Source organism: Oncorhynchus tshawytscha, linkage group LG05 (genome assembly GCF_018296145.1).
Source record: "Oncorhynchus tshawytscha isolate Ot180627B linkage group LG05, Otsh_v2.0, whole genome shotgun sequence".
Classification (NCBI taxonomy): Eukaryota; Metazoa; Chordata; class Actinopteri; order Salmoniformes; family Salmonidae; genus Oncorhynchus; species Oncorhynchus tshawytscha.
The window spans coordinates 4,146,286-4,169,216 of NC_056433.1; positions in this window are offsets into that span (position 1 = coordinate 4,146,286).

Sequence of the window (22,931 nt, forward strand, 5' to 3'; positions counted from 1 at the left end):
TAGGGGTTAGGGACAGGACTGTTGTTATGACTACTAGAGGTTAGGAACAGGACTGTTGTTCTGACTACTAGAGGTTAGGGACTGGACTGTTGTTATGACTACTAGGTGTTAGGGACAGGACTGTTGTTATGACTACTAGAGGTTAGGGACAGGACTGTTGTTATGACTACTAGAGGTTAGGAACAGGACTGTTGTTCTGACTACTAGAGGTTAGGGACTGGACTGTTGTTATGACTACTAGGTGTTAGGGACTGGACGACAGCTGTCACCTTCCCCTTCTTATCTCCTCATCACCCCTCTTACAGTCCTCCGTCCCAAACAGACCACTGTTCCCTTCATAGTGCACTGCTTTTAACCTGGGCCATAAGGAATAGAGTGCCAATTGGAATTCACACTTAGTCAGCGGTCTGATGCGGTCTGGTCTGGATTGCCACGACAACTAAGACCAACCAAAAGTTGCATGGTAACCTGTGAATCGGCCAACGAGCCACGCCTCTGCATGCTCCCTGCGTCCTGTCGTGTCAGAGGCCTCAACTTGTACGTGGCTGGGAGCCATGTTTATGTTAAGGCTAGTTTATGGATTAGGTAGAGTTAAGCTGTTTATCTGTGATGTTAAAAAGGTTGCTGCTGCCTCCCTGTCAGATTCTACTTACAGAAAGTATTCACACCCCTTAACTTTATCCAAAATGTGTTGTGGTACAGCCTGATTTTAAAATGGATTAAATTGTGTGTAGTCACTGGCCTACACACAATACCCCATAATATCAATGTGAAGTTATCTTTTTTTTTTATGACAAATTAATAAAAAAATGAAAAGCTGAAGTGTCTTGAGTCAAAAAATATTCAACCCCTTTGTAACTGCAAGCTGAAATAAGATTTGGAGTAAATAAAACATTGCTTAAGTCACCTAACAAGTCACCTAATAAGTTGCATGGACTCACTCTGTGTGCAATAATAGAGTTTAACATGATTAACGGGTTTTTAAAGAGTGCAAATCTGCTTAACACAACATACTGAACAAAGATATAAACACAACATGTAAAGTGTTGGTCCCATGTTTCATGATCTGAAATAAAAAGATCCCAGAAATGTTCCTTACACACATTACGATTATCTCTCTCATATTTTGTGCACACATTCGTTTACATCCCTGTTAGTAAGCATTTCTCCTCCCGCCACCTGACAGGTGTGGCATATCAAGAAGCTGATTAAACAGCATGATCATTACACAGGTGCACTTTGTGCTGGGAACAATAAAAGGCCACTCTAAAATGTGCAGTTTGGTCACACAACACAATGTCACATATATCTCAAGTTTTGAGGGTGCGTGCAATTTGCACGCTGACTGCAGGGATGTCCACCAAAGCTGTTGCCAGAGAATTGATATTAATTTCTCCACCATAAGCCGCCTCCAAAGTTGTTTTAGAGAATTTGGCAGTACGTCCAACCGGCCTCACAACTGCAGACCACGTGTATGGTGCTGTGTGGACGAACGGTTTGCTGATGTCAACGTTGTGAACAGAGTGCCCCATGGTGGCAGTGGGGTTATGGTATGGGCAGGCATAAACTACCGATAACGAACACAATTGCATTGTATCGATGGCAATTTGAATGCACAGAGATACCGTGACGAAATCCTGAGGCCCATTGTCGTGCCATTCATCCTCCGCCATCACCTCATGTTTAACCATGACAATGGACAGCCCCAATTCCTGGAAGCTGAAAATGTCCAAGTTCTTCCATGGCCTGCATACTCACCAGACATGTCACCCTTTGAGCAGGTTTGGGATGCGCTGGATCGACCTGTACGACAGTGTGTTTCAGTTCAGTACAATTAAAAGAACATTGAATATCCCTTTGAGCCTGGTGACGTTATTAATCACGCTTTAGATGTTGTCAATACACCCAGTCACTACAAAGATGCAGGTGTCCTTCCTAACTCAGTTGCCGGAGAGGAAGGACACCGTCCAGGGATTTCACCAAGAGGTCACTGGTGACTTTAAAACAGTTGCAGAGTTTAATAGATGTTTATTTAATTTTTTATTTAACCGTTATTTAACAAGGCAAGTCAGTTAAGAACAAATTCTTATTTACATTGATGGCCTACCCTGGCCAAACCTGGACGACGCTTCCCCTAAGAACCCTGACCAAACCTGGACGACGCTTCCCCTAAGAACCCTGACCAAACCTGGACGACGCTTCCCCTAAGAACCCTGACCAAACCTGGACGACGCTTCCCCTAAGAACCCTGACCAAACCTGGACGACGCTTCCCCTAAGAACCCTGACCAAACCCGGACGACGCCGGGCCAATTGTTCGCTGCCCTATGGGACTCCCAATCACGACTGGATGTGACAGGAGGAAACTGAGGATGGATCAACAGCATTGAAGTTACTCCACAATACAAACCCAAATGACAGAGTGAATAGAAGGAAGCCTTTACAGAATACGAATACTCCAAAACATTCATCCTGTTTGCAAAACGGCACCAATATAAAATAGTGATAAATAAATTAACTTTATGTCCTGAATACAAAGCGTTAAGTTTGGGGCAAATCCAACACATCAACACATCACTGAGTACCACTCTTTATATTTTCAAACATGGTGGTGGCTGCATCATGTTATGGGTATACTTGTCATCGAAAACACTACTGTTTATATCCTACGGTAACAGGTCTACATGGTGCTATTCAGAAATAGCACCCTATTCCCTGTATAGTAGTGCACTATTTTTTGCCAGGACCAATAGGTAATTAATTGTTTGTTTCTGGAGTTGTGTGTTTTAGAGGACGTACTCCCTGATCAAAAGTAGTGCACTTTATTTGGAATAGGGTGCCATTTGGGATTTGTCTGGGTGTTGTGTTGCTTGGAGAAATGGACAGAAGGAAAAATGTATTAAGTTGGTCGATCCTCTCCTGACCTGGTTCATTAAAAGGACAAGGGTGCCATGTTTTTCCCATAAACCTTTGGGGATCAATTAACTACGTTAAAGTAGTAAACTGAAAAATAATCATAGATTATAATTCTTACTCTGAGTTCCTTTATGAAAACAGGCCTTGGATTCAGAAAGGTGTCGCTCTCTCAGGGTCTGTTGTTATTGATGTTCTGTTCTCAGTGCCAGTGTTCAAGATTGATGGCTTTAGTTTGTGAAGAAAGGCACAGGCCCTCCTACCCAGCTCCAGGCCCGGTGTGGCCGAGCCCAGCAGCCCACAGCGTAAACCAGTAACCCACTTTTAATTGCCTAACCATTTATCAGCTGTCAGAGTTTAACTACAGTGCTCCATCTATCCGTCCTTCGCCTCAGCCTGGCTGACCAGTTTACTTTCTTACCACACACACACACGCGCGCACACACACACACACACACACACACACACACGCACACACACACACACGGTAGAGGTTTGAGTTTTTCAACTTAAGGCAACGTTTCCAACATATATTTTGTATCAGTCAGAAAAATGAAATGAGACAAATGTGTTTTTTTTTGTTGCTTGTTTCGTCTCTGTTCAGGACGGCCCAAAGACACAAAAACCTTTCTGTCATTAGGAATCATTGGAACAATAGTAATGCCACAGATCACTCAGCTGCCAAAGTAACTGTTGGTAGTCCTCCCTAGCAACAGACAGTTAAAGGTACAGTACATGTGAATCACCTGGAATCACCCCACTTCCTCAATATCCTTTCTTTGAGCGAATTCTATCTTCTAAGAATGCTTCTAAGTATGCTGGACAAAAAATATACGCGCAACAGGTAAATCATTGGTCCCATGTTTACATGAACTGAAACAAAAGATTCCATATTGTAATTATATGCACAAATAGTTTATTTTGCTCAAAATTATGTACACAAGTTTGTTTAGATTCCTGTTAGTGAACATTTCACCTTTGCCAAAATAATCCATCCACCTGACAGGTGTGGCATATCTTGAAACTGATTAAATAACATGACCATTACACAGGTGCACCTTGTACTGGGGACAATAAAAGGCCCGTCTAAAATGAGCAGTTTTGTCACACCACACAATGCCACAGATATCTCATGTTTTGAGGAGCAGGAAAAATTGGCATGCTGACTACAGGAATCCACCAGAGCTGTTGCCAGAGAATTGAATGTTACTTCTCTACCATAAGCCTCCAACATTGTTGCCTAGCAACGCAGACCACGTGCAATCCATTTTAGAATAAGGTTGTAAAGTATCAAAATGTGGAAAAAGTCAAGGGGTCTGATATTCACTGTATATAGTGTGTATATATAGTCTGTATAATAATGATAATCACTGAATATAGTGGGTATATATAGTCTTTATATGCAAAAAAGATATGGCAGCATGTCAAAATGTATTTTTCTTGTTGACACGTTCCCTGGCCTCCCTCGTAGCTGATGACAGCGTATTCACCCTGTACTCTGTCCTCACTCGTAGCAGGGAGCAGTTCCAGTCTTTTCTTACGCAGTCGTTGATGTACAGTACCAGTCAAAAGTTTGGACACACCTACTCATTCCAGGGTTTTTATTTTTACTATTTTCTTCATTGTAGAAATATAGTGAAGACATCAAAACTATGAAATACCACATATGGAATCATGCAGTAACCATAAAAGTGTTAAACAAATTAAAATATATTTGAGATTTGAGATTCTTCAAAGTAACCACCATTTGCCTTGATGACAGCTTTGCACACTCTTAGCATTCTCTCAAAAAAATTCTACATTGTAGAAAATAGTCCAAATGAAGATGAAAACCATTGAATGAGTAGGTGTGTCCAGACTTTTGACTGGTACTGCATACAGATTTGTTCTTCAGGAAAGTTCTGGCCTTGGAGAGTATTAGATGCTTGTCCTTGAACCTCAGCAGTTTGTTGACCAGGCCCCCCTATTCCTAATGGGCATATATCACTCCTCACCTCTCCACCATGCTAGGTGATGTGTGGCGAGCTTTCTGGCACAGAAATAGCTGTGGTGCATCTCCCAGGTGGGTGCAACACGTTGGTGGTGGTTGAGGTGAGTTTCCTCTACTACGTAAAGAGCTTTGAGAACCTCAATTGGTAGAAAGGAGCTATATAAATCTACTATTATTAGTATTATTATTATTAATATCAATATTATTATTTCCATTATCATTAGCAACATTATCATCACCATTATCATCATTATCATTAATAGTATTATTATTATCACAACCATTATCATTATCATTATTATTATTGTTATTATCATTATCATCATTATTATCATTATTATTATTATCAGTATTATTATTATTGTTATTATTATCATTATTAATATCATTATCATCATTATTATCATCATTATTATTATTATTGTTATTATTATTGTTATTGTTATTATCATTATTAATATCATTATCATCATTATTACTATTATTATTATCATTATTTGTATCATTATCATCATTATTAGTAGTAGTATTATTATTACCTTTATTATTATTATTACCATTAACATTAGCATTATTATTATTGTCATTATTAGTATTATCATTATTCATATCATTATCATCATTATTATTATTATCATTTTTATTATTATTATTATCATTATAATCTATATTATTAGAATAATCATTATTCATATTATTACTATTATCATCATTATTATTGTTATCGTCACCATTATCATTGCCGTCATTAGTGTATCATTATCATCATCGTCATTATCATTATCATTATTATTATTATCATTATTATTATCATTATTATTAATATTATTATTATTATCATTATTATTATAATCTATATTTTTATAATACTCATGATCACTATTAATATTAATTATCATTATCATTATTACCATTACCATCATTGTTATTTTCATTATCATTATATCATTATCACTATCATTATTGTCCTTCTTATTCTTATTATCATGATCATAATCATAATTTATTATTACTATTATTATTATTATTATTATCATCATTATTATTGTTATTGTTATTATTGTTATTATTATTATTATTATTCCCTTTATAGTGCACTACTTATGGCCAGGACAGGGTTCATAGGCCCATTGGGCTCTTGTCAAAAGGAGTGCACACTATAGGGTGGCAGGTATCCTAGTGGTTAGAGGTACTAGCCTAGTGGCCAGTAACCGAAAGGTTGCGAGATCAAATCCCTGAGCTGGTAAAAAGTTAAAAAGCTGTCGTTCTGCTCCTGAACAAGGCAATTAATCCACTGTTCTGCCGTCAGTGTAAATAAGAATGTGTTGATAACTGACTTGCCTAGTTAAATAAAGGTTAAATCGGGTACCAGCTGGGTCTGAGTATAGGTTTTTCACCTGAACGCCTCCCTGTTGACTTCCTCCTGATATATCTATTCCTCCTTCCTACCTCTCCGGTCCAAACAGAATAGAGATCACCCACACAGGGCCTCATTTAAACACAACATACTGAGATCATAGAGATAACATCCAGACCCCCCCTCCCACCTTCTGCAAGGTCTCAGGAGTGACTACACCATCTCTGACGCTTGTCGGATGTGGCAGGGCTTGCAAACCACTACAGACTACAAAGGGAAGCACAGCCGAGAGCTGCCCAGTGACACGAGCCTACCAGACGAGCTAAAGTACTTCTACGCTTGCTTCGAGGCAAATAACACTGAAACATGCATGAGAGCACCAGCTGTTCCGGAAGACAGTGTGATCACGCTCTCTTGACCTTTAAACAGGTCAACATTCACTGGGCCAGACAGATTACCAGGACATGTCCTGCGAACATGCGCTGACGAACTGGCAGGTGACTTCACTGACATTTTCAACCTCTCCCTGTCCAAGTCTGTAATACCAACATGTTTTAAGCAGGCCACCATAGTGCCTGTGCCCAAGAACACTAAGCTAACCTGCCTAAATGACTACCGATCTGTAGCACTCACATCTGAAGCCATGAAGTGCTTTGAAAGGCTGGTCATGGCTCACATAAACACCATTATCCCAGAAACCCTAGACCCAGTCCAATTTACATACCACCCAAACAGATCCACAGATGATGCGTTCTCTATTGCACTCCAACACTGCCCTTTCACACCTGGACAAAAGGAACACCTATGTGAGAATGCTATTCATTGACTACAGCTCAGGGTTCAACACCAAAATGCCCTCAAAGCTCATCAATAAGCTCATCAATAAGGATCATGGGACTAAACACCTCCCTCTGCAACTGGATCCTGGACTTACTGACGGGCCGCCCCCCAGGTGGTAAAGGTAGGTAACAACACATCCGCCACGCTGAACACAGGGGCCCTTAGGTGTGAGTGCTCAGTTCCCTCCTGCACTCCCTGTTCACTCATGACTGCACGGCCAGGCACGACTCCAACACCACCATTAAGTTTGCAGATGACATAACAGTAGTAGGCCTGACCACCGACAACAACGAGACAGCCTATAGGGAGGAGGTCAGAGACCTGGCAGTGTGGTACCAGGACAACAACCTCTTCCTCAATGTGGTCAAGACAAAGGAGACGATTGTGGACTACAGGAAAAAGAGGACTGAGAATGCCCCCATTCTCATCGACAGGGCTGCAGTGGAGCAGGTTGAGAACTTCAAGTTCCTTGGTGTCCACATCACCAACAAACTAACATGGTCCAAGCACACCAGGACAGTTGTGAAGAGGGCACGACAAGCCTATTCCCCCTCAGGAGACTGAAAGGATTCAGCATGGGTCCTCAGATCCTCAAAAGGTTCTACAGCTGCACCATCAAGAGCATGTTGTCTGATTGCATCACTGCCTGGTATGGTAACTGCTCGGCCTCCAACCGCAAGGCACTACGGAGGGTAGTGCGAATGGCACAGCACATCACTGCGGCCAAGCTTCCTGCCATCCAAATCAAATCAAATCAAATGTATTTATATAGCCCTTCGTACATCAGCTGATATCTCAAAGTGCTGTACAGAAACCCAGTCTAAAACTCCAAACAGCAAGCAATGCAGGTGTAGAAGCAAGGTGGCTAGGAAAAACTCCCTAGAAAGGCCAAAACCTAGGAAGAAACCTAGAGAGGAACCAGGCTATGAGGGGTGGCCAGTCCTCTTCTGGCTGTGCTGGATGGAGATTATAACAGAACATGGCCCAGATGTTCAAATATATTTATATATTTATATTTAAGTATTTATATTTACTTCGGAACCGGAACCCCTCAACTGAAGCTAGCCAGCTAACCACCAGCTATGCTAGCGGTCTTCAGCTAACCGGTCATCAGCTCAGCTAACCTTTAGCTCAGAAAGCTCTCGCCAGTTCGAACAACGCGACTCTAACCAGAGCATAACGGACCTATTTATTTTTCATCCCCGGATTCATCCCCGGATTCCCACCGCAAACGGAACATTTTTCAGCTGGATCTTCACCACTAGCTATCTAGCTAAACCGCAACCCCGGATGATTACTCCTGGCTAGCGTTTCCACCCACTTAGCGTGAAGCTAGCCCGGCCAGCGCACCTGTGCTACCACCGTAGCACACTCCTGGGCTACAATACCCGGGCCCACGACCGGTCTATCGATGTCACCGCATGAAGAGGAATAAACAGACTCACCCCATCGCGACGTCCCCCAAAGGCTAACTCTCTAGCCCTCGCTATCTCCCTGCTTGCTAAATTCGGCCTGCTAACTGCTAGCTTGTCTAGCCCCGGTCCGCTAACTGCTACCTTGTTTAGCCCGGGCCTACGAACTGTTAGCTTGTTAGCACAGGCCTGCTAACCGTCTGAATCGCCGCGTCCCAAACACTCACCGGACCCATATTTACTTTCTATCTCTTCTTGAATTTTAATCTGTTTATACCTTTCCGGAAACCTGCCTCACCCAATGTGATACGGAATCGCTATTATTTTTAATTTTTAGAACACACTCAAGAACCTCCAGAAGCTAACCAGCTAACTAGCTACAAGCTATTTAGTCATTGTTAACTTTTTTTCAACCTGGATAACACTCGCCAGTCCAGCTTCCCTGCCCCATCCACTGCTGCCCCTGGACACTGATCTCTTGGCTACATAGCTGATGCACTCTGGACTGTCCATTAATCACGGTACTCCATTCTGCTTGTTTATGTTTTATCTGTCGGCCCCGTTGCCTAGTCAACGCCATTTTACCTGCTGTTGTTGTGCTAGCTGATTAGCTGTTGTCTCACCTACTGTTTTAGCTAGCTTTCCCAATTCAACACCTGTGATTACTGTATGCCTCACTGTATGTCTCTCTCAAATGTCAATATGCCTTGTATACTGTTGCTCAGGTTAGTTATCATTGTTCTAGTTCACAATGGAGCCCCTGGTTCTACTCTTCATACCCCTGATAACTCCTTTGTCCCACCTCCCACACATGCGGTGACCTCACCCATTACAACCAGCATGTCCAGAGATACAACCTCTCTCATCATCACCCAGTGCCTGGGCTTACCTCCGCTGTACCCGCACCCCACCATACTCCTGTCTGCGCATTATGCCCTGAATATATTCTACCATGCCCAGAAACCTGCTCCTCTTATTCTCTGTCCCCAACGCTCTAGGCAACCAGTTTTGATAGCCTTTAGCCGCACCCTCATACTACTCCTTCTCTGTTCCGCGGGTGATGTGGAGGTAAACCCAGGCCCTGCATGTCCCCAGGCACCCTCATTTGTTGACTTCTGTGATCGAAAAGCCTTGGTTTCATGCATGTCAACATCAGAAGCCTCCTCCCTAAGTTTGTTTTACTCACTGCTCTAGCACACTCTGCTAACCCTGATGTCCTTGCTGTGTCTGAATCCTGGCTCAGGAAGGCCACCAAAAATTCAGAGATTTCCATACCCAACTATAACATCTTCCGTCAAGATAGAACTGCCAAAGGGGGAGGAGTTGCAGTCTACTGCAGAGATAGCCTGCAAAGTAATGTCATACTTTCCAGGTCCATACCCAAACAGTTCGAACTACTAATTTTGAAAATTACTCTCTCCAGAAATAAGTCTCTCACTGTTGCCGCCTGCTACCGACCCCCTCAGCTCCCAGCTGTGCCCTGGACACCATTTGTGAATTGATCGCCCCCATCTAGCCTCAGAGTTTGTTCTGTTAGGTGACCTAAACTGGGATATGCTTAACACCCCGCCAGTCCTACAATCTAAGCTAGATGCCCTCAATCTCACACAAATCATCAAGGAACCCACCAGGTACAACCCTAACTCTGTAAACAAGGGCACCCTCATAGACGTCATCCTGACCAACTGGCCCTCCAAATACACCTCCGCTGTCTTCAACCAGGATCTCAGCGATCACTGCCTCATTGCCTGTATTCGCTACGGAGCCGCAGTCAAACGACCACCCCTCATCACTGTCAAACGCTCCCTAAAACACTTCTGTGAGCAGGCCTTTCTAATCGACCTGGCCCGGGTATCCTGGAAGGACATTGACCTCATCCCGTCAGTTGAGGATGCCTGGTCATTCTTTAAAAGTAACTTCCTCACCATTTTAGATAAGCATGCTCCGTTCAAAAAATGCAGAACTAAGAACAGATACAGTCCTTGGTTCACCCCAGACCTGACTGCCCTCGACCAGCACAAAAACATCCTGTGGCGGACTGGAATAGCATCGAATAGTCCCCGTGATATGCAACTGTTCAGGGAAGTCCGGAACCAATACACGCAGTCAGTCAGGAAAGCTAAGGCCAGCTTCTTCAGGCAGAAGTTTGCATCCTGTAGCTCCAACTCCAAAAAGTTCTGGGACACTGTGAAGTCCATGGAGAACAAGAGCACCTCCTCCCAGCTGCCCACTGCACTGAGGCTAGGTAACACGGTCACCACCGATAAATCCATGATTATCGAAAACTTCAATAAGCATTTCTCAACGGCTGGCCATGCATTCCGCCTGGCTACTCCAACCTCGGCCAACAGCTCCGCCCCCGGCAGCTCCTCGCCCAAGCCTCTCCAGGTTCTCCTTTACCCAAATCCAGATAGCAGATGTTCTGAAAGAGCTGCAAAACCTGGACCCGTACAAATCAGCTGGGCTTGACAATCTGGACCCCTATTTCTGAAACTATCCGCCGCCATTGTCGCAACCCCTATTACCAGCCTGTTCAACCTTTCTTTCATATCGTCTGAGATCCCCAAGGATTGGAAAGCTGCCTCAGTCATCCCCCTCTTCAAAGGGGGAGACACCCTGGACCCAAACTGTTACAGACCTATATCCATCCTGCCCTGCCTATCTAAGGTCTTCGAAAGCCAAGTCAACAAACAGGTCACTGACCATCTCGAATACCACCGTACCTTCTCCGCTGTGCAATCTGGTTTCCGAGCCGGTCACGGGTGCACCTCAGCCACACTCAAGGTACTAAACGATATCATAACCGCCATCGATAAAAGACAGTACTGTGCAGCCGTCTTCATTGACCTTGCCAAGGCTTTCGACTCTGTCAATCACCATATTCTTATCGGCAGACTCAGTAGCCTCGGTTTTCGGATGACTGCCTTGCCTGGTTCACCAATTACTTTGCAGACAGAGTTCAGTGTGTCAAATCGGAGGGCATGCTGTCCGGTCCTCTGGCAGTCTCTATGGGGGTGCCACAGGGTTCAATTCTCGGGCCGACTCTTTTCTCTGTATATATCAATGATGTTGCTCTTGCTGCGGGCGATTCCCTGATCCACCTCTACGCAGACGACACCATTCTATATACTTTCGGCCCGTCATTGGACACTGTGCTATCTAACCTCCAAACAAGCTTCAATGCCATACAACACTCCTTCCGTGGCCTCCAACTGCTCTTAAACGCTAGTAAAACCAAATGCATGCTTTTCAACCGATCGCTGCCTGCACCCGCATGCCCGACTAGCATCACCACCCTGGATGGTTCCGACCTTGAATATGTGGACATCTATAAGTACCTAGGTGTCTGGCTAGACTGCAAACTCTCCTTCCAGACTCATATCAAACATCTCCAATCGAAAATCAAATCAAGAGTCGGCTTTCTATTCCGCAACAAAGCCTCCTTCACTCACGCCGCCAAGCTTACCCTAGTAAAACTGACTATCCTACCGATCCTCAACTGCGGCGATGTCATCTACAAAATGGCTTCCAACACTCTACTCAGCAAACTGGATGCAGTCTATCACAGTGCCATCCGTTTTGTCACTAAAGCACCTTATACCACCCACCACTGCGACTTGTATGCTCTAGTCGGCTGGCCCTCGTTACATATTCGTCGCCAGACCCACTGGCTCCAGGTCATCTACAAGTCCATGCTAGGTAAAGCTCCGCCTTATCTCAGTTCACTGGTCACGATGGCAACACCCATCCGTAGCACGCGCTCCAGCAGGTGTATCTCACTGATCATCCCTAAAGCCAACACCTCATTTGGCCGCCTTTCGTTCCAGTACTCTGCTGCCTGTGACTGGAACGAATTGCAAAAATCGCTGAAGTTGGAGACTTTTATCTCCCTCACCAACTTCAAACATCAGCTATCTGAGCAGCTAACCGATCGCTGCAGCTGTACATAGTCTATTGGTAAATAGCCCACCCATTTTCACCTACCTCATCCCCATACTGTTTTTATTTATTTACTTTTCTGCTCTTTTGCACACCCATATCTCTACCTGTACATGACCATCTGATCATTTATCACTCCAGTGTTAATCTGCAAAATTGTAATTATTCGCCTACCTCCTCATGCCTTTTGCACACATTGTATATAGACTCCCCCCTTTGTTTTCTACTGTGTTATTGACTTGTTAATTGTTTATTCCATGTGTAACTCTGTGTTGTCTGCTCACACTGCTATGCTTTATCTTGGCCAGGTCGCAGTTCCTACCTGGTTAAATAAAGGTGAAATAAAAAATAAATAAAAAAATAAAAAAATGTTCATAAATGACCAGCATGATCAAATAATAACAATCACAGTAGTTTTCGAGGGTGCAGCAAGTCAGCACCTCAGGAGCAACTGTCAGTTGGCTTTTCATAGCCGATCATTAAGAGTATCTCTACCACTCCTGCTGTCTCTAGAGAGTTGAAAATAGCAGGTCTGGGACAGGTAGCACGTCAGGTCAGGTCAGGACTCCATAGCCGCAGGCAGAGCATTTGAAACTGGAGCAGCAGCACGGTGAGGTGGACTGGGGACAGCAAGGAGTCATCATGCCAGGTAGTCCTGTGTCATGGTCCTAGGGCTCAGGTCCTCCTCCAAGAGAGAGAAAGAAATAGAGAAAGAGAGAATTAGAGAGAGCATACTTAAATTCACAGAGGAGACCTGATAAGACAGGAGAAGTACTCAAGATATAACAAACTGACCCTAGCCCCCCGACACATAAACTACTGCAGCATATATACTGGAGGCTGAGACAGGAGGAGTCAGGAGACACTGTGGCCCCATCCGATGATACCCCCGGACAGGTCCAAACAGGAAGGATATGACCCCACCCACTTTGCCAAAGCACAGCCCCCACACCACTAGAGGGATATCTTCAACCACCAACTTACCATCCTGAGACAAGGCCGAGTATAGCCAACAAAGATTGCAAGTTCAAATCCCCGAGCTGACAAAGGTTAAATCTGTCGTGCTGCCCCTGAACAGGCAGTTAACCCACTATTCCTAGGCCGTCATTGAAAATAAGAATTTGTTCTTAACTGGCTAGTTAAATAAAGGTAAAAATAAAGGTAAAAAAAAAAAAAGATCTCCGCCACGGCACAACCCAAGGGGGGGCGCCAACCCAGTCAGGAAGATCACGTCAGTGACTCAACCCACTCAAGTGACGCACCCCTCCTAGGGATGGCATGGAAGAGCACCAGTAAGCCAGTGACTCAGCCCCTGTAATAGGGTTAGAGGCAGAGAATCCCAGTGGAGAGAGGGGAACCAGCCAGGCAGAGACAGCAAGGGTGGTTCATTACTCCAGAGCCTTTCCGTTCACCTTCACACTCCTGGGCCAGACTACACTCAATCATATGACCCACTGAAGAGATGAGTCTTCAGTAAAGACTTAAAGGTTGAGACCGAGTCTGCGTCTCTCACATGGGTAGGCAGACCATTCCATAAAAATGGAGCTCTATAGGAGAAAGCCCTGCCTCCAGCTGTTCGCTTAGAAATTCTAGGGACAATTAGGAGGCCTGTGTCTTGTGACCGTAGCATATGTGTAGGTATGTATGGCAGGACCAACTCAGAGAGATGGGTAGGAGCAAGCCCATGTAATGCTTTGTAGGTTAGCAGTAAAACCTTGAAATCAGCCCTTGTCTTAACAGGAAGCCAGTGTAGGGAGGCTAGCACTGGAGTAATATGATCACATTCTTTGGTTCTAGTCAGGATTCTAGCAGCCATATTTAGCACTAACTGAAGTTTATTTAGTGCTTTATCCGGGTAGCCGGAAAGTAGAGCATTGCAGTAGTCTAACCTAGAAGTATCAAAAGCATGGATTAATGTTTCTGCATAATTTTTGGGCAGAAAGTTTCTGATTTTTGCAATGTTACGTAGATGGAAAAAAGCTGTCCTTGAAACAGTCTTGATATGTTCGTCAAAAGAGAGATCAGGGTCCAGAGTAATGCCGAGGTCCTTCACAGTTTTATTTGAGACGACTGTACAACCATCAAGATTAATTGTCAGATTCAACAGAAGATCTCTTTTTCTTGGGACCTAGAACAAGCATCTCTGTTTTGTCCGAGTTTAAAAGTAGAACGTTTGCAGCCATCCACTTCCTTATGTCTGAAACACAGGCTTCTAGCGAGGGCAATTTTGGGGCTTCACCATGTTTCATTGAAATGTACAGCTGTGTGTCATCCGCATAGCAGTGAAAGTTAACATTCTGTTTTCGAGTGACATCCCCAAGAGGTAAATATATAGTGAAAACAATAGTGGTCCTAAAACGGAACCTTGAGGAACACCGAAATTTACAGTTGATTTGTCAGAGGACAAACCATTCACAGAGACAAACTGATATCTTGCCGACAGATAAGATCTAAACCAGGCCAGAACTTGTCTGTGTAGACCAATTCGGGTTTCCAATCTCTCCGAAAGAATGTGGTGATCGACCGTATCAAAAGCAGCACTAAGGTCTAGGAGCACGTGGACAGATGCAGAGCCTCGGTCTGATGTCATTAAAAGGTCATTTACCACCTTCACAAGTGCAGTCTCAGTGCTATGATGGGATCTAAAACCAGACTGAAGCATTTTGTATACATGGTTTGTCTTCAGGAAGGCAGTGAGTTGCTGCGCTAAAACTTTTTCTAAAAATGGTGAGAGGAATGGAAGATTCGATATTGGCCGATACTTTTTTATATTTTCCTGGGTCAAGGTTTGGCTTTTTCAAGAGGGGCTTTATTACTGCCACTTTTAGTGAGTTTGGTACACATCCGGTGGATAGAGAGCCGTTTATTATGTTCAACATAGGAGGGCCAAGCACAGGAAGCAGCTCTTTCAGTAGTTTAGTTGGAATAGGGTCCAGTATGCAGCTTGAAGGTTTAGAGGCCATGATTATTTTCATCATTGTGTCAAGAGATACAATACTAAAACACGTGAGTGTCTCTCTTGATCCTAGGTCCTGGCAGAGTTGTGCAGACTCAGGACAATTTAGCATTTGAGGAATACGCAGATTTAAAGAGGATTCCGTAATTTGCTTTCTAATGATCATGATCTTTTCCTCAAAGAAGTTCATGAATTTATTACTGCTGAAGTGAAAGCCATCCTCACTTGGGGAATGCTGCTTTTAAGTTAGCTTTGCGACGGTATCAAAAATAAATATTTTCCTCAATTAAGTTGGAAAAATATAATGATCGAGCAGCAGTGAGGGCTCTTCGATACTGCACGGTATTGTCTTTCCAAGCTAGTCAGAAGACTTCCAGTTTGGGCCATTTCTGTTCCAACTTTCTGGAAGCTTGATTCAGAGTTCAGGTATTTTCTGTATACCAGGGAGCTAGTTTCTTATCACAAATGCTTTTAGTTTTTAGGGGTGCAACTGCATCTAGGGTATTGCGCAAGGTTAAATTGACTTCCTCAGTTAGGTGGTTAACTGATTTTGGTCCTCTGGCGTCCTTGAGTAGGCAGAGGGAGTCTGGAAGGGCATCAAGGAATCTTTGTGCTTTTGATGCTCCTTGGTTGGGGTCTGAGCAGATTATTTGTTGCAATTGCAAATTTAATAAAATGGTGGTCCGATAGTCCAGGATTAGGAGGAAAAACATTAAGATCCACAACATTTATTCCATGGGACAAAACTAGGTCCAGAGTATGACTGTGACAGTGAGTACGTCCAGAGACATGTTGGACAAAACCCACTGAGTCGATGATGGCTCCGAAAGCCTTTTGGAGTGGGTCTGTGGACTTTTCCATGTGAATATTAAAGTCACCAAAAATTGGAATATTATCTGCTATGACTACAAGGTCTGATAGGAATTCAGGGACCTGAATGAGGAACGCTGTATATGGCCCAGGAGGCCTGTAAACAGTAGCTAAAAAAAGTGATTGGGTAGGCTGCATAGATTTCAAAAGACAAAACCTTTTTTTATAAATTAAAATTTGCTATCGTAAATGTTAGCAAAACATCCGTCATTGCGGGATGCACGGGGGATATGGTCACTAGTGTAACCAGGAGGTAAGGCCTCATTTAACACAGTAAATTCATCAGGCTTAAGCCATGTTTCAGTCAGGCCAATCACATCAAGATTAAGATCAGTGATTAGTTCATTGACTATAACTGCCTTTGAAGTAAGGGATCTAACATTAAGTAGCCCTATTTTGAGATGTGAGGTATCACAATCTCTCTCAATAATGGCAGGAATGGAGGTCTTTATCCTAGTGAGATTGCTAAGGCGAACACCGCCATGTTTAGTTTTGCCCAACCCAGGTCAAGGCACACACACAGTCTCAATGGGGATAGCTGAGCAGACTACACTGACTGTGCTAGTGGCAGACTCCACTAAGCTGGCAGGCTGGCTAACTGCAGCTCTTTAATTACTTGTTACTTCTATTTCTTATTCTTATCTGTATTTTTTAAAACTGCAGTGTTGGTTAGGGGCTCGTAAGTAAGTATTTCACAGTAAGGTCTACAACTGTTCGGCGCATTTGACTAATAACATTTGATTTGATTTGATATGACACACACTCTGACATCTCTCAGGGTTTTTTTTATGTGGATCTTGAGAGCAGGCCTGAAAGGCTTTGAAAGTTGAAAGCCAGGCCAGAGTGGGAAAGGTTTAAGTTAATAAATAACCAGACTGTTAGCAGGAGACGGCCGGAGAAAGAGGACATAGCTGTAGGAACATGACTGGACTGGGACCTGAGGGGGAGGGGGGGATAAGGAGACAGGAGAGGCTGGTGGGAGGCTAGTTGCCCCTGAAGGCTTTGAGCCTAGAAAACGTCAGCGAACCCAGAGCCATGGTACTGGCAGGTCCAGCAGGCATTCTGCATTTTTATTCCATGCATGCCTCTTCTCTCTCACCACTTCAATACGTTTTCCACCCAAACCCCACCGTCCCACATCCCGCACCCCTCTCACTCAACCTCCTTGGCAGGGGTTCAAAACAGTGTTCAGATGTTCTTAATCATTTTCTCTGATAAATAATTAACAAAAAGTTTTGTGTGGTTTGATGAACAGTTGAGAAATGTCAATTTGTCAGTGTTCTGGCCTCTGAGAGGATGCATTCTCTTTCAGGATGACCCAAGCTGAACCTCTATAGTGGACTACTGGACTATAGTGGACTACTGGACTATAGTGGACTACTGCACTATAGGGGACTACTGGACTATAGTGGACTACTGGACTATAGGGGACTACTGGACTATAGTGGACTACTGGACTATAGTGGACTACTGGACTATAGTGGACTACTGGACTATAGTGGACTACTGGACTATAGTGGACTACTGGACTATAGTGGACTGCTGGACTATAGTGGACTACTGGACTATAGTGGACTACTGGACTATATTGGACTACTGCACTATAGGGGACTACTGGACTATAGTGGACTACTGGACTATAGTGGACTACTGGACTATAGTGGACTACTGGACTATAGTGGACTACTGGACTATAGTGGACTACTGGACTATAGTGGACTACTGGACTATAGTGGACTACTGGACTATAGTGGACTACTGGACTATAGTGGACTACTGGACTATAGGGGACTACTGGACTATAGTGGACTACTGGACTATAGTGGACTACTGGACTATAGGGGACTACTGGACTATAGTGGACTACTGGACTATAGTGGACTACTGATAGGGTGCCCTTTGGGATGTACACTTGATCACTTAGTCACGATGCCCCAACCTGCCCTCCTCTCTCTCTGTCTGATGTAATACCTCAGCCTTATATAACACCTCTCCTCTCAATTCAATTCAATTCAAGGGCTTTATTGGCATGGGAAACATGTGTTAACATTGCCAAAGCAAGTGAGGTAGATCGTATATAAAGTGAATATATAAAGTGAAATAAACAATACAAATTAACAGTAAACATTACACATACAGAAGTTTCAAAACAAAAAAGACATTACAAATGTCATATTATATATATACAGTGTTTTAAATGGTAAAGGACACAAGATAAAATAAATAAGCATAAATATGTGTTGTATTTACAATGGTGTTTGTTCTTCACTGGTTGCCCTTTTCTCGTGGCAACAGGTCACAAATCTTGCTGGTGTGATGGCACACTGTGGAATTTCACCCAGTAGATATGGGAGTTTATCAAAATTGGATTTGTTTAAGAATTCTTTGTGGATCTGTGTAATCTGAGGGAAATATGTGTCTCTAATATGGTCATACATTGGGCAGGAGGTTAGGAAGTGCAGCTCAGTTTCCACCTCATTTTGTGGGCAGTGAGCACATAGCCTGTCTTCTCTTGAGAGCCATGTCTGCCTACGGTGGCCTTTCTCAATAGCAAGTCTATGCTCACTGAGTCTGTACATAGTCAAAGCTTTCCTTAATTTTGGGTCAGTCACAGTGGTCAGGTATTCTGGCCGCTGTGTACTCTCTGTGTAGGGCCAAATAGCATTCTAGGTCTCTGTCTAATGTAAATCCTCATCGGAAAGGATCTGTCCAGCCGGAGCCTGACAGAGCTGGCCTGTAGTTTTGGTAAATGCATGACATGTGACCAGGAAGAGGTAAGACTCAGACCCTACCAACTAGCCCTTATGGGAATGGCAAATTGTTTAAAAAAACCTCTTCCCTTTTAAACATCTGACATGTGTCATGGGTACAAGACATGGCAAGATGTTACCACCACAATTACTAACCAATTTGGACCTTATTGATTTTTCAAATAATTCACCAGTAATTTATCTCATCCTGAACACTGCAGTTGAAAGAAAAGTGCCTTCACAGCTTCCAGTCAGCAGAAAACGACCCTTTCTATTGCTCCCTGAGCCTGACACAGCAATGTGTTACTCCCCATCTCTGTCAACGTCACAATCGGGCACTTGAGGACAGGTAGGGTAGGGATTTGTTCATCTGGCACATGCCGACGCCTCAGGTGGCACGGGCTTATCCACCTCACCTGCCTCCGTCCCGTTAACTGTGAGGTAAATTAAGGCTGGCTATGGGTGTCGCTAACTCACCACCTCCGACAGCGAGCCTCCCCTCCCCTAACCCCTGTCACATGACACCCTATTCCCTGTATGGTGCACTACTTTTGACCACGGCCCATAGAGAGTGAGTGCCATTTGGGAGGTACTGTAGGGAGCAGCCGGTGGCCTTAGATTAGCCGTGTCATAGCGTGCAGGACTCACCATGCCAACCAGCCAACAGGCCACCGCTAGCCGCTGGCTGAGAACGCATCCAATTAAAGGATTTATACTCTTTTCCCCTGCTCTCTCTCTCTCTCTCTCTCTCTCTCTCTCTCTCTCTCTCTCTCTCTCTCTCTCTCTCTCTCTCTCCTTCCTCTCTCTCTGCCTCTCTATCTGTCTCTCTCTCTTGCTCTGCCTCTCTCTCTCTCTCTCTCCCTCACTCCCTCTCTCTCTCTGCTTCTCTCTCAGCCTCTCTATCTGTCTCTCTCTTTCTCTTTGCCCCCTCTCTCTCTCTCTCTCTCTTTGCCTCTCTCTTTTTTCTCTCTCTCTCTCTCTCTCCCCTCTCTCTGCTTCTCTCTCAGCCACTCTATCTGTCTCTCTCTCTCTTGCTCTGCCTCTCTCTCTTTCTCTCTCTCTCTCTGCTTCTCTCTCAGCCACTCTATCTGTCTCTCTCTCTCCCTTTGCCTCTCTCTCTCTCTCTATTTTCTCTCTCTCTCTATTCTCTCTCTCTCTATTTTCTCTCTCTCTCTCTCTCTCTCTGCTGCTCTCTCTCTGCTTCTCTCTCTGCCTCCATTCCTCTCTCTCTCTCTCTCTCTCTCCCTCCCTCCCTCCATCAGTTTGGTCACCGTACCAGCGGGCATCTTTACAAGGTGTATCTAAGTGGAGTGAGGTGGGCAGAAATACCAAATGATGATGATGATGATGATGCCTGCAAAAAGCTAGATATTTCTTCCTCTAAACTTTAGAGGGGCAAGTCAGTCAGTCATTTTGCTAAATGGTTCTTTAAACAGTGGTTGCTGAAGTCTCTCTCCTATGCTAGCTCAATTCCGGTAAATTTTCAAAAACTCCCAGGTTTCCCTTAAATCCTGGTTAGATAATTCCTGGTATCAGGAGGGAAAGAAGCAGAAAATCTGGGAGTAATCCCATTGGGAGTCAACCCATTGGGAGTCAACCCATTGGGAGTCAACCCATTGGGGTGTCAACCCATTGGGAGTCAACCCATTGTAGGGTCCTACAGCAGTTTGGTTGTAATGGAGCATTAAGAAGGACCACAGTCTGCTGTAGACAGTGTTAGAGTTATCTCTTGTTTCCTCAGTCCATCCTCAAACCATTGTCACAGTTGAGACTTCAGGCAGCTACACGGCTGATGGCTGCAGGTGAGGGAGGAAAGGCGAAGGGAGGACAAGAGTGTGCGTGGCTGGTGAGTGGGTGGTGAGAGGGAGGTGAGTGAGGGAGGTGAGTGGGTGGTGAGTGGGTGGTGAGAGGGTGCTGAAAGGGTAGTGGTGGGTGGTGAGAGGTTGGTGAGTGGGTGGTGAGAGGGTGCTGCAAGGGTGGTGGTGTGTGGTGAGAGGGTGGAAGTGGGTGGTGAGTGGGTGGTAAGAGGGTGGTGAGTGGGTGGTGAGAGGGCAGTGAGTGGGTGGGTGGCGATCGGTTGTGATGGGTGGTGAGAGGGGGGTGTGAGTGGTGGTGGGTGGAGCGTGGGTGGTGACAGGGTGGTGAGTGGGTGGTACATGGGTGGTGATAGGTGGTGAGTGGGTGGTGAGAGGGTGGAGGGTGGTGGGTGGGTGGTGAGTGGGTGGTGATGGGTGGTGGGAGGGTGGTGTGGGTGGTGAGTGGCTGGTGAGTGGCTGGTGAGAGGGTGGTGAGTGGGTGATGAGTGGGTGGTGAGTAGGTGGTGAGTGGGTGGTGAGTGGGTGGTCACTGGGTGGTGGGTGGGTGGTGATGAGTGGTGATGGCTGGTGAGTGTGGGTGAATAGGTGGTGAGTGGGTGGTGAGTGGGTGGTGATGGGTGGTGAGTTGGGTGATTGGGTGGTGAGTTGGTGGTGAAGGCTGGTGAGTGGGTGGTGAATGGCTGGTGATGGGTGGTGAGTGGGTGATGAATGGGTGGTACGAGGGTGGTGATGGGTGGTGATGGCTGGTGATAGGTGGTGAGAGGGTGGTGGCTGGGTGGTGGGTGGGTGGTGATGGGTGGTGGGAGGTTGTTAAGTGGGTGGTGAGTGGCTGGTGATGGGTGGTGAGTGTGTGGTGAATGGGTGGTACGAGGGTGGTGATGGGTGGTGATGGGTGGTGAGAGGATGGTGGGTGGGTGGTGAGTGGGTGGTGGGAGGTTGGTAAGTGGGTGGTGAGTGGCTGGTGATGGGTGGTGAGTGTGTGGTGAATGGGTGGTACGAGGGTGGTGATGGGTGGTGATGGATGGTGATAGGTGGTGAGTGGGTGGTGAGAGGGTGGTGGCTGGGTGGTGAGTGGGTGGTGATGGGTGGTGGGAGGTTGTTAAGTGGGTGGTGAGTCACTGGTGAGTGGCTGGTGAGAGGGTGGTGAGTGGGTGGTGAGAGGGTGGTGAGTGGGTGGTGAATGGGTGGTAAGATGTTGGTGATGGGTGGTGAGAGGGTGGTGAGAGGATGGTGGGTGGGTGGTGAGTGGGTGGTGAGTGGGTGGTGGGAGGTTGGTAAGTGGGTGGTGACTGGCTGGTGAGTGGCTGGTGAGTGGGTGGTGAGTGGGTGATGAGTGGGTGGTGAGTGGGTGGTGGAAGGGTGGTGAGTGGGTTGTCACTGGGTGGGTGATGATGAGTGGTGATGGCTGTTGATGGCTGGTGAGTGGCAGGTGAGTGTGTGGTGAATAGGTGGTGAGTGGGTGGTGAGTGGGTGGTGTTGGGTGGTAGGTGGGTGGTGAGGGTGGTGAGGTGGTGGTGAATGGCTGGTGATGGGTGGTGAGTGGGTGGTGAGTGGGTGGTGAATAGGTTGTGAGTGGGTGGTGATGGGTGGTGATGGGTGGTGAGTGGGTGGTGAGTGGGTGCTGATGGGTGGTGAGTGGGTGGTGAGTGGGGGTGAATAGGTGGTGAATAGCTGGTGAGTGGGTGGCGAGTGGGTGGTTATGGGTGGTGAGAGGGTGGTGAGTGGTGAGTGGGTGGTGAGAGGGTGGTGAGTCGGTGGTGAGAGGGTGGTGAGAGGGTGGTGATTGGCTGGTGAGTGGCTGGTGAGTGGGTGGTGAGTTGGTGGTGTGTGGCTGGTGATGGGTGGTGAGTGGGTGGTGAGAGGGTAGTGAGTCGGTGGTGAGAGGGTGGTGAGTCGGTGGTGAGAGGGTGGTGAGAGGGTGGTGAGTGGGTGGTGAGAGGGTGGTGAGTGGGTGATGAGTTAGTGGTGGGTGGGTGGTGAGTGGGTGGTGAGAGGGTGGTGAGTGGGTGATGAGTGGAGGGTGGTGAGTGGGTGGTGAGTTGCTGGTGAGTGGGTGGTCAACGGCTGGTTATGGGTGGTGAGTGGGTG